Consider the following 14473-nt stretch of genomic DNA (forward strand, 5'->3'; position numbering starts at 1 on the left):
TGGCTGTCATCACAAGTTCAGCCGGTGTTTGATTTTGCTCCCAGATCATTGCATGGTGAAGAAAGAGGGGCCATTCCTATGATGAGACAATGTGAGTGGGTAAGCCACAAGTAGTTAAATTAGTTGATTTGTTTCTACTTGTTCTGCTCTACCAGTATCTAATCTGAACTGGATACTAAGGAGATCATTTCTAATGAGTAACTCATTCCTCCATAGACTGATGTAGTCTTACCCTCATCAATGGAGAAAGCACAGCTGGCCACAGGAAGGACTGTGAATAAAATACTAAGGAGAGAGACGTTGGGAGTTATGGGGGAAGGAAAAACAGAAGTCCACTTGAGTACAGGGAAGTTTTAAAGGTACTGTTTTTGAAAATTGGCATAAGACTAGAGTGAAGTGTTTTCCTTCCGTTTCAGGTTAGTTTAATACATCTTAGGTCACTCTTTTATTCCTTATTTAAAAGAAGTCTTAGGAAAGACTAGGAGCAGTTACCAGTGCTCCAAATTGCTTCCTGTCCCATTGACAGCCATGCTACTTTGGCATATTGCTGCTGCCATAACAAGACATTACAGGCCCAGTGGCATAAGTGACAGACTGATTTAGTCTCGCTTCCAGAGTCTGTAAATCTGATGTCATGTGTTGCCAGAGTTGGCATCTCCCAAGGCCTCTGCTTTTGCTTTACAGGTAGCTAACTTTCCCCCATGTGTAAGTGTCTGCTTTCGATAAGCATGGCCCTCATGCCACATGAAAAGCCAGCACGAAGCTCCTACTCCAGTACCTGGATGTCCAGTTGTGAACTTGGAGAGTACACCATCTAGTCCACAACAACTATTCTGCAGACTATTTGGCAGAACAGTGATTTTTTTCCCCACTCATTTTTTGCTAGCTTAATTAGAGATTTACTCAACCTTCATTCTCTTCTGCATTTTTATTAGTAACTGAAAGTATTGTATTCAACTATTAGAGTGCTGTGTTTTATTATCTTAAAAAGTAGGATCTAGAAAGGGGTTGAAGCTTATTTATGAAAACAAATATTACCTGATTTTTTTCTTTTAGGAAGGAAATCTTTGTCCCCCCACTGTTAGAATACCTGGCAGCCTGGTATAGTCTTATCACAGGGGTTAAAAAGCAATTATGAAGATCTGGTAGAATTCTGCGCTGAAACCATCTGGTCCTGGGCTTTTTTTGGTTGGGAGACTTTTAATGACTGTTTCTATTTCCCTAGGGGTTATTGGACTATTTAAATAGTTTATCTGGTCTTGATTTAACTTAGGTATGTAGTACCTATCCAGAAAGTTATCCATTTCTTTTAGGTTTTCCAGTTTTGTGGAACAGAGGTTTTTGAAGTATGACCTGATGATTCTCTGGATTCCCTCAATGTCTGTTGCTATGTCCCCCTTTTCATTTCTGATTTTGTTGATTTGGATGCTCTCTCTCTGTCTTTTGGTTAGTTTGGATAAGGGCTTGTCTATCTTGTTGATTTTCTCAAAGAACCAACTCTTTGTTTCATTAATTTTTCGTATTGTTCTCTTTGTTTCTACTTTGTTGATTTCAGCTCTCACTTTGATAATTTCCTGGCGTCTATTTTTCCTGGGAGACTTTGCTTCTTCTTGTTCTAGAGCTTTCAGGTGTGCTGTTAAGTCACTAGTGTGAGATTTCTCTAACTTTTTTATGTGGGCATTTAGTGCTATGAATTTTCCTCTTAGTACTGCTTTCATAGTGTCCCATAGGTTTGGATATGTGGTGTCTTCATTTTCGTTCAGCTATGTTCATATCAGCATTGTTTGTAATAGCCAGAACATGGAAACAACCTAGATGCCCTTCAACTGAAGAATGGATAAACAAAATGTGGTACATATACACAATGGAATACTACTCAGCAGAGAAAAACAATGACATCATGAGGTTTGCAGGCAAATGGATGGGTCTAGAAAAAATCATCCTGAGTGAGGTAACCCAGACTCAGAAAGACAAACACGGTATGTACTCACTCATAGGAGGATACTAGATGTGGAACAAGGATGACTGAACTGCTACTCACATCACCAGGGAGGCTACCTGGAAAACAGGACCCCAAGAAAGACACGGGGATCGCCCAATGACAGAGAAATGGAAGAGATCTACATGAACAACCTGGACATGAGTGGGGGTAATGAAGGGCAAGGGTTGAGAGAAAGAGAGCTTAGGGGAGTGGGAAATCCCAGCTAGATCAACAACAGAGAGGGAGAACAATGAATAGGAGACCATGGTAAATGAAGACCACATGAGAATAGGAAGAAGCAAAGTGCTAGAGAGGCCCACAGAAATCCACAAAGATACCCCCACAACAGACTGCAGGCAATGGTCGAGAGACAGCCCGAACTGACCTACTCTGGTGATGGGATGGCCAAACACCCTAATTGTCGTGCTAGAAATCCCATCCAACTACTGAGGGATCTGGATGCAGAGATCCATGGCTAGGCCCCGGGTGGAGCTCCGGGAGTCCAATTAGCGAGAATGAGGAGGGTTTATATGAGCGAGAATTGTTGAGACCAAGGTTGGATAAAGCACAGGGACAAATAGCCAAACGAATGGAAACACATGAACTATGAACCAATGGCTGAGGGGTCCCCAACTGGATCAGGCCCTCTGAATGGGTGAGACAGTTGATTGGCCTGATCTGTTTGGGAGGCATCCAGGCAGTGGGACCGGGTCCTGTGCTCATTGCATGAGTTGGCTGTTTGAAACCTGGGGCTTATGCAGGGATGCTTGGCTCAGCCTGGGAGGAGGGGACTGGACCTGCCTGGACTGAGTCTACCAGGTTGATCTCAGTCTGTGGGGAAGGCTTTGCCCTGGAGGAGGTGGGAATGGGGGGTGGGCTGGGGGGAAGGGGAGGGGGCCGGGAGGGGGGAGAACAAGGGAATCCGTGGCTGATATGTAGAACTGAATTGTATTGCAAAATAAAAATTAAAAAAGTTAAATAAAAAAAGCAATTATGAGCCAGCTGTGCTACATGCCAACTGGCCCAGAATTTGGCCGCGTTGTTTTTCTGATACGCACCCATTCCCTGTATATCTTGGATATTAGAACTCCCACGGGTTACTGAGAGTATTGAGATAGTACATACACGTGCTAAACATGGTACCTGGCTCATAGGCATTGCTCAGTAAACATGTATCTAATACTTGTAATACCTAGACATTTCATTTCATTGTATCATGGTGTTGGACAAAATGCAATGTCTTGCCTGGGTTTCCTTTGTTTACAGACTATTTCTTGAGGTAGTGGTATGTTCTTTCTCTGTTGTTTGAGTGGACCTTGGTAGAGACTTGCATTTGCAAGCTGTGGACATTGTACCAATAGACTTTAATATCTTCTTTTGTTTCCTTCAATACAAGTTCTGTGCCACAAAGCAGAAGAAAGAGTTAAAAGGACCATGAAGAAAAGTGGCTTGGGTCTTCTGATAGTCTTTGTGATTCTTTATGGAGCATCTCCGGCTGTACCGCGCAGGTGGAAAAACTGTTGTCCTGTCGTTTGTAGCTGCAATAGTCAGAAGTGTCTCCCCATCTCCTGGAGACAGGGTTTCAGCCTCTGAGTCTGGAAGGCCCAGATACGTAATTCAGTATGTGGGCTGGGTTGTCAATTGGAATAGGCAAAAGGCCATTTAAAATGCCTTGCAATGAGTCAAACTCATTTTTTGATTTGGCAAAGCATTGCCATTAGCCCTCACAAAGCTGTGTGTACTGTAATCACCACACATCAGCAATACTTTACTCTTAATTTCCTTGAGACACTCACCTGCTTAGAAATAGAATGGTGACCAAAGAAATACAAGTATCATTTCAAATGACATTTCTGAAGCAGCTTTTGATTCCATAAAATCCTATGAAAATCTATACCAAGATCCTGCCCTTGAATTGTGAGAGAAGCTGGAGGGTAGAAATACATTTTAAATCAGATAAAAAAGCAAGTGCAGGAGGCTCAGGCAAATGGTAAAGACAGACAGACAACCAATGTTCCATCAGCGTTCTTTCCATGGGGATCACCCTGGTGGGATCTGAGTTTCTCATTGTCTGTCCTCCCATAAGCCTCTGAGACATATGCCATCTGCAGGTTGGAGTTCCATGAGCAGTGGAATAAGACTGTTGGGGTCAAACTCTAAGACCTGGGCTCCACTACAGTCTGTGGCAGCTTACTGTCTGTAGGTGAATGAAAATAAGAATCACCTGGGAGAAATCTTACCTCATCCTCTCTTACATATTTAAAAAAGGAAAAGAAAAGCACATGCATGTCCATATTTAAACTCCCCTGCAGAGAGTCTCTAACAAACAATAAAACAATAAAAATAAAGGGTGAGTCATTTTAGTAATTTTCAATCCTGAAAGTCCATTTTAAGGCCCAAAGGAATTCTGTGTACATACACTGTAAACAAGGTTAAAGGTAGAGTGGAGAGCTTTCAGACATAAGAAAAAATAAATTGTACAACAGAAAAAATAAATATAGGATACAAGTGAGTAGTTAATGGGTGGGATGAGAATGGCAAATAAACATGGGAAATGAAGGTGAAATTTTTCAATGAGACACCATACATTATATTGCTAAATTTTGTTATGGAAAATATTTAGAGTCCATGAGCTGTGGAGAAATGAGTCCCCTTTTATATTTGTAGGCAAGAGTAGAATATAGCATAGCCTTTTGGTAGGGCAGTATTTCAGTACATCTTAAAAATTTATAAGCATAGATATCTGAAATATAAATTCCATTTTTAGACATCTACATTACAAAATAATTTGCATGTAAATGGAGATAATGTATATGGATGACCATATGAATATATATATATATGTATATATGGGAAATACAATATAGTTGGAAATATGAATATATATATATATATATATATATATATATATATATATATATATATATATATTTGGGAAATACAAGATGAGGACTAAAAAAAACTGTGGTTTACTTATAATATAAAATACCTTATATCCATTAGAAATGATAGCTTTGGATAGATTTAGATAAAAAATCAATGAAATATGAAGTGAAAAACAAATAAACATTGTGGATAACTGTATAGTTGACTTACAGAAAACATGTGCACAGATGAATTATAATAGAGACTGTAAAGATGTGGCTACCTTCAAAAACACTGTGAGGCACAGCTACTGGATGTATGGTGAAGGCATCTGTTCATATTCCCACTTACATTGATAGATGCCATGTTGATTTTTAATTATAAGCACATATTATGTTTTCATTGTAATGTGATTATCCCCAAAGTTACTAAACATGTTGATAAGTTTTATGTGAAAAAATAGATAATGGATGGAAACTTTAAAGGTGATAAATTTCCTTTCTGATTTATTCATATTTCATCTGTTAAATATTCTATAATGAGAATTCATTACTGATATCTGCTGAATAAAAATTCCAAATGTTGGGACCGGGAGCTCAGCTTGGGAAACTCCTGAGACAGTCTGACAGTTAGCTGAGCCTGAAGTGAAATAACTGAGGAGACCCATCTCAAACGACTCAAAGGCAATGCGGGTATTAGAATTGGAACGTGCCTAGAAAGTTTGCTTAAGTTTTGAAGGTGAATTTTGGAGAGTACACTTTTTTTCATTTCATGCCATGAGTTCTAATTCAGCATGCCTCTTCGGCTTCCTGATTATTAGTCCATTCTGATAAGTGTTCTGGTAAGCAGAAAGGGTCCGCTCTCTTTGGTGAGTGTTACATGCTTGTGGAATCTCCTGCATTCTGTGTTTCTTGTTTGCACTGCATGTGATGGGTGTTCTAATTTTAAACTCAGTGGCAACTGAGTTTGTACAGGATGGTTTGCAGTTAACTTGTGGGATAGCATCAGAGAGCCCATGACTGATTTCCCACCTCTTCGTTCCTTCTGTCTTGTATTTTCTTTCTGTGAGGGACACAGCACAGAGTGTTCAGGTCATTGAAATCTTTGAAAAGAGATATGATTACCTTTCATATATAAGTGCCTTCTTTTCCTGTATCTATCCTTGGAAAGCAAGGCCAGATGTGCGCGTTTTTAAAAAGAACCTTGAATTAATCTGCATAACTGAACAATCCAAGTGCCTTCTTCCTGTCTTTCCGACATGTAGGTATGCACACCAAATGTTTGTCCACTTAATGACGCCCTCAGTTTTGCATTTCAGAGCAGTTAGGACTTGTTCAGCATCGTTTCCTCTGGTAAGAGCTGTGGCATCTGATCCATTTTCCTTTTCTGCTCCCTGGTTCTCTGTAGTCCCATTTTACCGTCTGCCCTTTATACACTTCCTGTTTTGAGGTTAGATTATGGGTAAATTGTTACATCCCTTGATGGTTACTAAGGAACTACCCAGTAGCGAACATTATAATATATACATTTGTGGCTTGTTTGTTTCTTGAGGATCTTTGTTACTTTCCATATGTTGAAAGCTCAACAAAGCTAAAATGCCTAACATTTTCATCATTAAATGTACCCTGGATTCAACTTCCCTTGCTTCAAAAGCAGCTGAAGGAATGAGAACTGTTGTAAAGAATGAAAAAAACTCTTTAATAATTAGGATTCATCTACAACTAAAACATTTTATTAATTACACATTGTCGTCACATGGAGAGTCACAAAACCAATTGTGCACGTCTGTATTCAGAGATTTGTAGACAGAAGACAACGTAAACATTGAAATGTTAAAAGCTGCTCAAGTGGAACCTGCAAAGAAGATAACAAGAAGGATTCTGTTCTCTGTATGATTTGTGAACAATGCTAAGTAAATATTCATCATTAATATATAATAACTGTTGCTTTTGGCAGTTCACTTTTCATTTAATTTGATAATGTGTCCAGTAAATGAAGTGGTACAGGCTACAGTGTTTTACCAACACAATTGCATATTTTCAATCATTGTTAAATGAAGGCAGCTCAAGGCAAAGCTCTAACCCCCACTAGTTTTGTGTGTGATAAAAAGAGAAGGCGCTATCAATCTTTATTGTCTGTCTCGCTTACTGTAATTGCATTCAATAGTCCACTGATTCTGTTGTCTGTGCTAATGTCAGGGATAGAGGAGGCCAGATGCTCAGACTTCATCATACGCATCCAGTGGCCACTTTGATGCGTTGGCAGCGAGTCACTGGGTTTGATGATAAATTGTTAACACTATAGATTATGAACAGCTGAACACTGCAAGTATACACGGAGGAAACTTCTTACCTTGTTTTAAATCTGGCATCATGATGCTAGCTAAAGGGCATGTCATGTATTATTCAGATGCATCTTGGACTGGAAATGTGCCAATGACTCATTGTGTCCCCATGAATAGTAAAAGCAACAACAACAACAACAACAAAAAATCCACAGTGATTTGAACATGACATTAATGTTCCCAGGATTATGAAAAGCATTTTGAAATCCCATTTAATAGTTTTGATCATCTAATCAACAAGAAGAAAGCATCTGAGTTGTATTCAGGTTCAACACATATTCAATCATATTCTCCTTGGTCACTTCTGTTATTTTAGCCCAGAATGAAGATGTTTTCTACAAACAAACCTGTTTTTCATTAGTTAAAACCCACTGTTTTTTTTTTTCTTGTAAAGAGACATAAATTGGAGCTGGGGTGAAAGCAGCATGCTACAATTTTTGTTAAAATTTTGTTTCATGTACTTTCAATTGCTCTCAAGAGATGTGATGCAGGCTATTTGCAAAGACTATAACGTGTCTTATTTTTACGAGTCCATGTGACAGTTGTGAAAGTTCGGGAGTGTGATTCTTCAGTAATTGGGCATCTATTAAAGATGCTTTAAGAGACTGAGATATCCATATCCTGGATAACAACCCACTCTAAAGATGTTGAGCAGCTGCCCTATTTTTAATGGAAAGTTCTGCATGCAACCAAAGACTAGCCTTTCTCCATGAAAGGATTACTCCTAAAGCCGTTGATCATTGAATACGTAGGTTTCCCTGAAAACAGCATGTGTAATAAGTACTTGTTCATATAGAGTCAGTATGAGTCAGTATACATGGTATAGATGATATAGATCTTATAATAGATAATATAGACAATAGAGACTCTAGAATGTAGACTGAGACCCATATGACTCTATATTATAGACTGAGACCAAAAAATGTCTTTTTCCTAACTGGTATGTTTTCCTTTTTAGTTAATGAAAAATTTATAACTCATTGTGTGTAACTTTTTCCTGTTCTGGCAATTAAACCCAAAACTCAGTCTTGTTACTTCTATAGTAGAGATTTTACTGTGTTCTTTCTTTCCATCTCTCCTTAAAACTTTTCTTGTTACTTTGTGTTGTTTTTCATGTTCATCTCTTATTGGCAGGACTAGTTTGTAAGGTGATGGATATCTGAAAAAGGGAGCAAAGGAACAGGTTTTAATGGCAGAGTCCTAAAATAATGTAACCATAGCACTGGAGTAAAGACTGGTCAGTCATGTGACCCTAAGGGATTGTTGCTGATGGGTAAAATCATGTGTATCTCTCTTAGAGTCATGTCCTCATTTTTAAAATGTGGGTATAATAAAATCATCTAATCTATAAGATTTTGGTAAGTATTCTATTCATTTATATGAAATAAGCATGCAATAAATGCTAGCTATGTTGGCAATGACCTCTTCATAAGAGCTCTGGGATAAAAGGACAGCATAAATATAAGACCAGGGGCTGGGGAGATTTGATTCCTAGCACTCATTGAGTGGCTCATAACCATCAGTAACTCTTGTTTTAAGGGATTCAATGCTCTCTTCTGGCTTATGCAAACACTGTACACTTGTGGTGCACATACCAAAAAAAGCAGTAAACACATATATACAAGGAAGAGGAGGAGGAGGAAGTGTGACTTACATGTCCTGGCTTACATTACATGGTGCCTGAAATTACAATTAGCCCTTATCTCCTTCTGATTTGATTCTATAACCAGGTCCTACTTTCTGCAAGTGATACACAAAATAGGTTTACTTATTTAATTAATCAGGGTGAACTCTTCATTTTGTAAAAATTCATCGTTTTAGCCTGTATTTGAGGAATCATGCTTTTCTATGTGGGATAATCATTAAAAGCTAGATTTACACAAGAATTGTAGGTACTCCTTGTCCTAAAGGAGGATGTGGCTCTTCATTCCACATAAGAAGGAATTCAGCCCATTTGGGCATCTCTTCCTCTAGTTTGGACATTATTTTGATCTGTGTTTTGTTCAGCTCCTGGTTTTCTTCATCTCAGTGGCTTTACCTTTTCAGTCACCTCTGCTCACTATCAGTCCTCAATCACTTTCTATGCTAGAATGCTACAGTACCCATGTCCTGACTTCAGTTCCTTCCTTGCCCTTAGTATACACTCAACCCAATGACTCCATTAAGTCTGGGGCCCGTAAATGCCGTTTCCAGACTGGTCGCTCCCATACTTCTGTCTTCAGTGTGAACTCTTGTTGCTTGAATTTCTAAAGGTCTTATAAATAAAAAACCTGGAACCAGATATTGGGGTAAATACTGAAAGATCAGAGAGACAAAGGAACAAGTCTTACCTCACCAACGCCACGAATCCTCTGACTGAAATCCTCTGAATCCTCACCCAAAAGGCTCCAGCCAAAAAATCCTTTAGTTCCTGTCTCCTCATGCCTTATATACATTTCTCCACCCTGCCATATTATTTCCTTCTTAGTGCTGGGATTAAAGGCATGTGTGCCTCCCAAGCAAAGGCATGAGATCTCAAGTGCTAGGATTAAAGGCATGTGCCACCACTGCCTGGCTCTGTTTCTCCCCTAAACTGAATCAATCTCATGTAGTTCAGGGTGACTTTGAACTCACAGAGATCCAGATGGATCTCTGCCTCCTGAGTGCCAGGATTAAAGGTGTGTGCCACCACTGCCGGTCCTCCATGTTTAATCTAGTGGCTTGTTCTGTTCTCTGATCTTCAGGCAGATTTTACTAGGGTGCACACTACATCACCACGGTCTCTCTCTCAGGACTTCATATGTCAATGTTGATTTGCTGTCCTACCATAAATGCATAGGAAGTATCTAACACTACTTGCCATGCCCTACCCCGAGGCCTTCACACCCCCTTTCACCCATATTTCAGGGATGTTCCCTACACGTGTTCCCGTAGCCTTCAGCATCCTTGTGTTTTGTGTTCTTCAAAGATGATCATTGTCTGAATACTTTGTTTTTGTGATTAACATACAAGCATCAGAAGAATACACACATTCTCATCTTTTTCACGCCTGTTCATAGAGTTGTGCATATTGCCTGATACTGCAGCCAGGAGTCACACCACCTAGTTTTGAACGCACACACTGACACCACCTGGCTGTGTCATTTCACACCAGTTACTTTGTTCTGTGATAACAGAACTATTGTAGTGTCTGCTTATTCTGTTGTGAAGAAAACACGTAAAACGTGTATGATTAGCATGACTCTCCTAAGTTAAAACTGCCCTGTGCTGTACATATTCTGTGAAAAGATACACAATTCTCATATCCTGTTGATAATTTTGAATTTTTACAATAAGATCTTATAACATTTTTCTTTTTTCTCTAAGAAAAACAATTACAGTATTCATAATGTTCAAACAAATCATGTTGTCATTTAAGTGTCTAAAGCTGATGTATTAAATCTGAAACATTTCTTCGTCATTTTTGCCACATTAGCTCAGGCAACAAAAATGGTGAAATCTTGTTGGCCTTTTACCTGTATATAATTTTGGAGGTTGATGATTATTTCCCTCTGATTTAACTATAGCACCTTTAGGGAAGTGTCAAGTTACAGCTGAGTAAAATGAACAAGAATTAGTTGTAATCCCTAATATTTTATTTGTGATTCCAGACTGATTTTTTATATTATGATATGTATTTGGTTGGCACCATCTTCCTGTGCTTTCCTGAAAGAGGGGCTTGTGGAAACTGGTGGATCTGAGAAACAATCTGGGATCATCAATATTATTATTGTAATTGAATTGCTATATTGAAATTGATTTTTTTCAAAGTTTGTTGAGTAAGTTTGAAACACAATTGAGTTTTAAAATGGAATCCTAGTATCTTGGTAAACAAAGTTTTTGTACAAGTTTTAGAATTTTCTGTATATATATATATATATATATATATATATATATATATATATATATATATATATATAGTGATGTTGCCTGATAAAGATCATTTTTACATATCTCTTTCCAACTGGATGGATTTTACTCTTTCTCATCTTATTGCATTGTAGAGGATGTCTGGTAAAGTGAGGGGATAGTAGTGGAACCCCTGACCTTGTTCCAATCTGGCAAGGAACATTTTCAGTACATATGTTAAATACCATGCTAGTTGTGAGTTTTGGTTGATAAGATACCAGGTTGAGATAGTTGCCTTCTATTTCTAGTGTTTTGATTCTGTTGTCTTTTTAATTAATGGTTCAATGTTACATTTTATCAACTCTTTACCCTTTTACTCTACTGCTTTTCTGTTTTATTATGCTCACTTAATGCATTTTGCTGATTAGTTTTCAAATATAAAAAGGAAATTAGTATTTTAATTATAATTAGCATAAAAATTTTTGAACATAATGTATTCTCTTTTTATATGTTGTTTGTGTTCAGCTTACTAATTTTTAAATAGAGTTTCTGTCTATACTCATAAGTAATTATTAGCCTGTAGTTTTCTATTGTTTTTGCTTCATTATTTTTTCTGGTATTTGAGGCTCTGTTATTAGGTATGTATATATTTACATTTGCCACATCTTTCTGATAAATTGAGTCTTTTGCTATTATTTTCATTTGCCTTATTGGGTCAGTTCTTTATCTTTCTTTGAAAAGAATTATTAGTATGTATTAATTCTATAAATGTCTTAATTACTTTTCTGTTCTTGTGGTAAAACACCATGACCAAGGCATCATAAAGAATAAAATTTATTTTGGGTCTTACAGTTTCAGAGGGTTAGAGTTCATGACTATCATGGGGGTTAACTTAGCAGCAAGCAGGCTGGCAAAATATTGGAGCAGTAGCTGAGCACTCACATCTGATCCACAAGCACAAGACACAGAGAGAAGAGCTAAATGGGAATAGCATGGGCTTTTGAAACCTCAAATCTTGCCTTCAGTGACATACCTCCTCCAGCAGGGTCATGCCTCTTAACTTTTTCCCAACAGTCCTGCCACCTGGGCACCAAGTATTCAAATATATGAGCCTATGGAGTCATTCTCATTCAAAACACTATGATAAAATAATGAGTTTTATTTTGATATTTCCATATATGCACATAGTATACTTTGATTATAATGTTCTCCTGTATTAACTTCTAATAATTATTTACATTTTGGAACTAAAAAGACTAATAGTTACATTAATATCAATATTAATACACAACTTTATTTCTTATTGGTATGTTGGTTTCTAAAGTGACTTATAAACTTGATTTGCCAATCAATAAAGTCAAGAAAATTATACTATCCACCTAAAATGTTAAAATTATCATTTTTATGGAATTTTGAAAAGCTTTTAACTTTCTTTCATAATGTGAAAAATATATATGGTTTGTATTGGCTATTGCAATCCTCTGGAATTTTCAAAGTGTAGCGCTTTCAGTTACTTTTCCTTCATTTGTTTTTCTGTAGGTGTGCTTTTCTATGTTTGTAGGTGCGTTTAGAGGTCAGAGGACAATTTCTAGGCGTAGGTTCTCCTGTAGAACCTCGTGGTTTCTAGAGATCCAATTTGGGATGTCTGGCTTAGGGGAAAGCCCCTTTATCCACTTAGCAGTCTTGCTGGCCCAAGGTCAGTCCTTTTATTTCTGCTAATGTTCAGTTGTGTTGAATTCTTAGTTTCTTTTTTTTTTTTAACCTTTTTAGAGCTTTATTGGGAGAGAGGGAGAGGGAGAGGGAGAGGGAGAGGGAGAGAGACAGAGACAGAAACAGAGACAGAGACACAGAGAAACAGAGAGACCGCACGGAGGGAGGGAAGAGAGCCGAAGGAGAGAGTGCGGAAAAGAGAGGAATTCTTAGTTTCTTATGCATTTTTTTTTTACTTATAAATTATGATCTCTCATACTTAGAATGCCTCTGAGGACACCTGTACTGCCTGGATTAAACATGCACATCTACAAAGTACTTCTGCATTTTTTTTTTTAGTGGATATCTCCAGGATGTCCTAATCTGTGGATAGGTTTACTAACTTCATGGTTTGTGAATTCCTAACCACTGGACCAAATTCAAGGAACATTCACTCATTCCCCAGAATTTTTCCTTACTGTAAATCCCTAGAGGATCGAGAGAGAATTTTGTATTGTTGCCTAGTATTGGTTATTAGACTTTTTAGTCTACTAGTGATTAATCCTATGAAGACCCTCTCTTCCTGTTGGTTGTCTATGTTCTAGACTTTCTTCTGAAGCTAAATGCTTTTCCTTCTATTTCAGTAAATGCTGAAAGATAAGCTCCTGGACCCTGGAAAGAGAACTCTAAGGGTAACTGGACACAACACTTCCCAAGATGGGGCATGAGCTGCTCACTCTGGTTCCCAAGGTCTTCAGTTCTGGCTCTGGGAATTACACTCCCCGGCTTATAGTTTGTGTAGCTTGTTTTTAGCAGAGTGAGCTGGCAAGTCACACTTTCTGCAGTAATTATGAAGCTGGAAGACTCATTGCACTTTTTTTTGTACAATTGCTTTCCTTCATTTTAATGCTTGAGCTTAGGGTTTTCATCCATAAATATTAAATGCAAGGACTAGGGATGTAGCAGAGTGGTGGAGCATTTACTGAGCATGCACAAAGCCCTGGATCTAATCTTCAGCACTGTACAAATAACAACAGAAATCTAAAGTAAATGAAGGAAAAAAACAGTAAGAACCATAGTTATTCACATCTTGATGCTTGAGGCTTTTGACACATAAGGTAATAGTGGCAGTTCATAAGCTATGTTAGTAATTTAATATTTCTGAACTGAATTATTTCATAATAATATTTGTATTTCTTTTTGAATGAAATCATATTACCTATCTCAGTGCATTCATAGTGCTTATGTGATATTGAAAGGAAACCTTAGGTAACATCTGAGACCAAGATACTCTTTCTAACCAGCACTGATGACAGAATTTCACACAGAGTATTTTTAGTGTTTGGATTCAACACAATTCCTTCCTCAAGATTTTCTTAGTGCTTACATTTTTGTAATTCTGCCTGGTAATTTGTAAATGTTTTATTACATTATTAACCTATTTGTACTATATCCTGCATTTATGCTAAAAACATATACTTCATAAAATATAAACAAACATGGTAGCATCAGGAATAATGAATAAAACTAGGCACTGCTACTATAAGACTGCTACTGAAGCATTTTCTTGGGAGGTTGTTTTGCTACTTTGCTGTTCATTTCTTTCAGTTTCTTTCATAATCCTAAGGACATAAGTTCTTTTGTTTGTTTCATTTGGAAAGGGACTTAAAGATTATTTTTTTGAACTTCAAATACTCTCTATGCCATTCCTTCCCAGTATTTCTCAA

The 14473-nt window shown here is 37.7% G+C and overlaps 1 protein-coding gene across 1 annotated transcript in view; it reads left to right on the plus strand.

The window, feature by feature from the left end:
• LOC128109018 (uncharacterized) overlaps nucleotides 1-14473 on the plus strand; it is a 545235-nt gene that overhangs the window by 215952 nt on the left and 314810 nt on the right. The gene's annotated exons all lie outside the window — the stretch shown is intronic.

This window comes from Peromyscus californicus, unplaced genomic scaffold (genome assembly GCF_007827085.1).
Source record: "Peromyscus californicus insignis strain IS unplaced genomic scaffold, ASM782708v3 Scaffold_13__1_contigs__length_99412109, whole genome shotgun sequence".
Classification (NCBI taxonomy): Eukaryota; Metazoa; Chordata; class Mammalia; order Rodentia; family Cricetidae; genus Peromyscus; species Peromyscus californicus.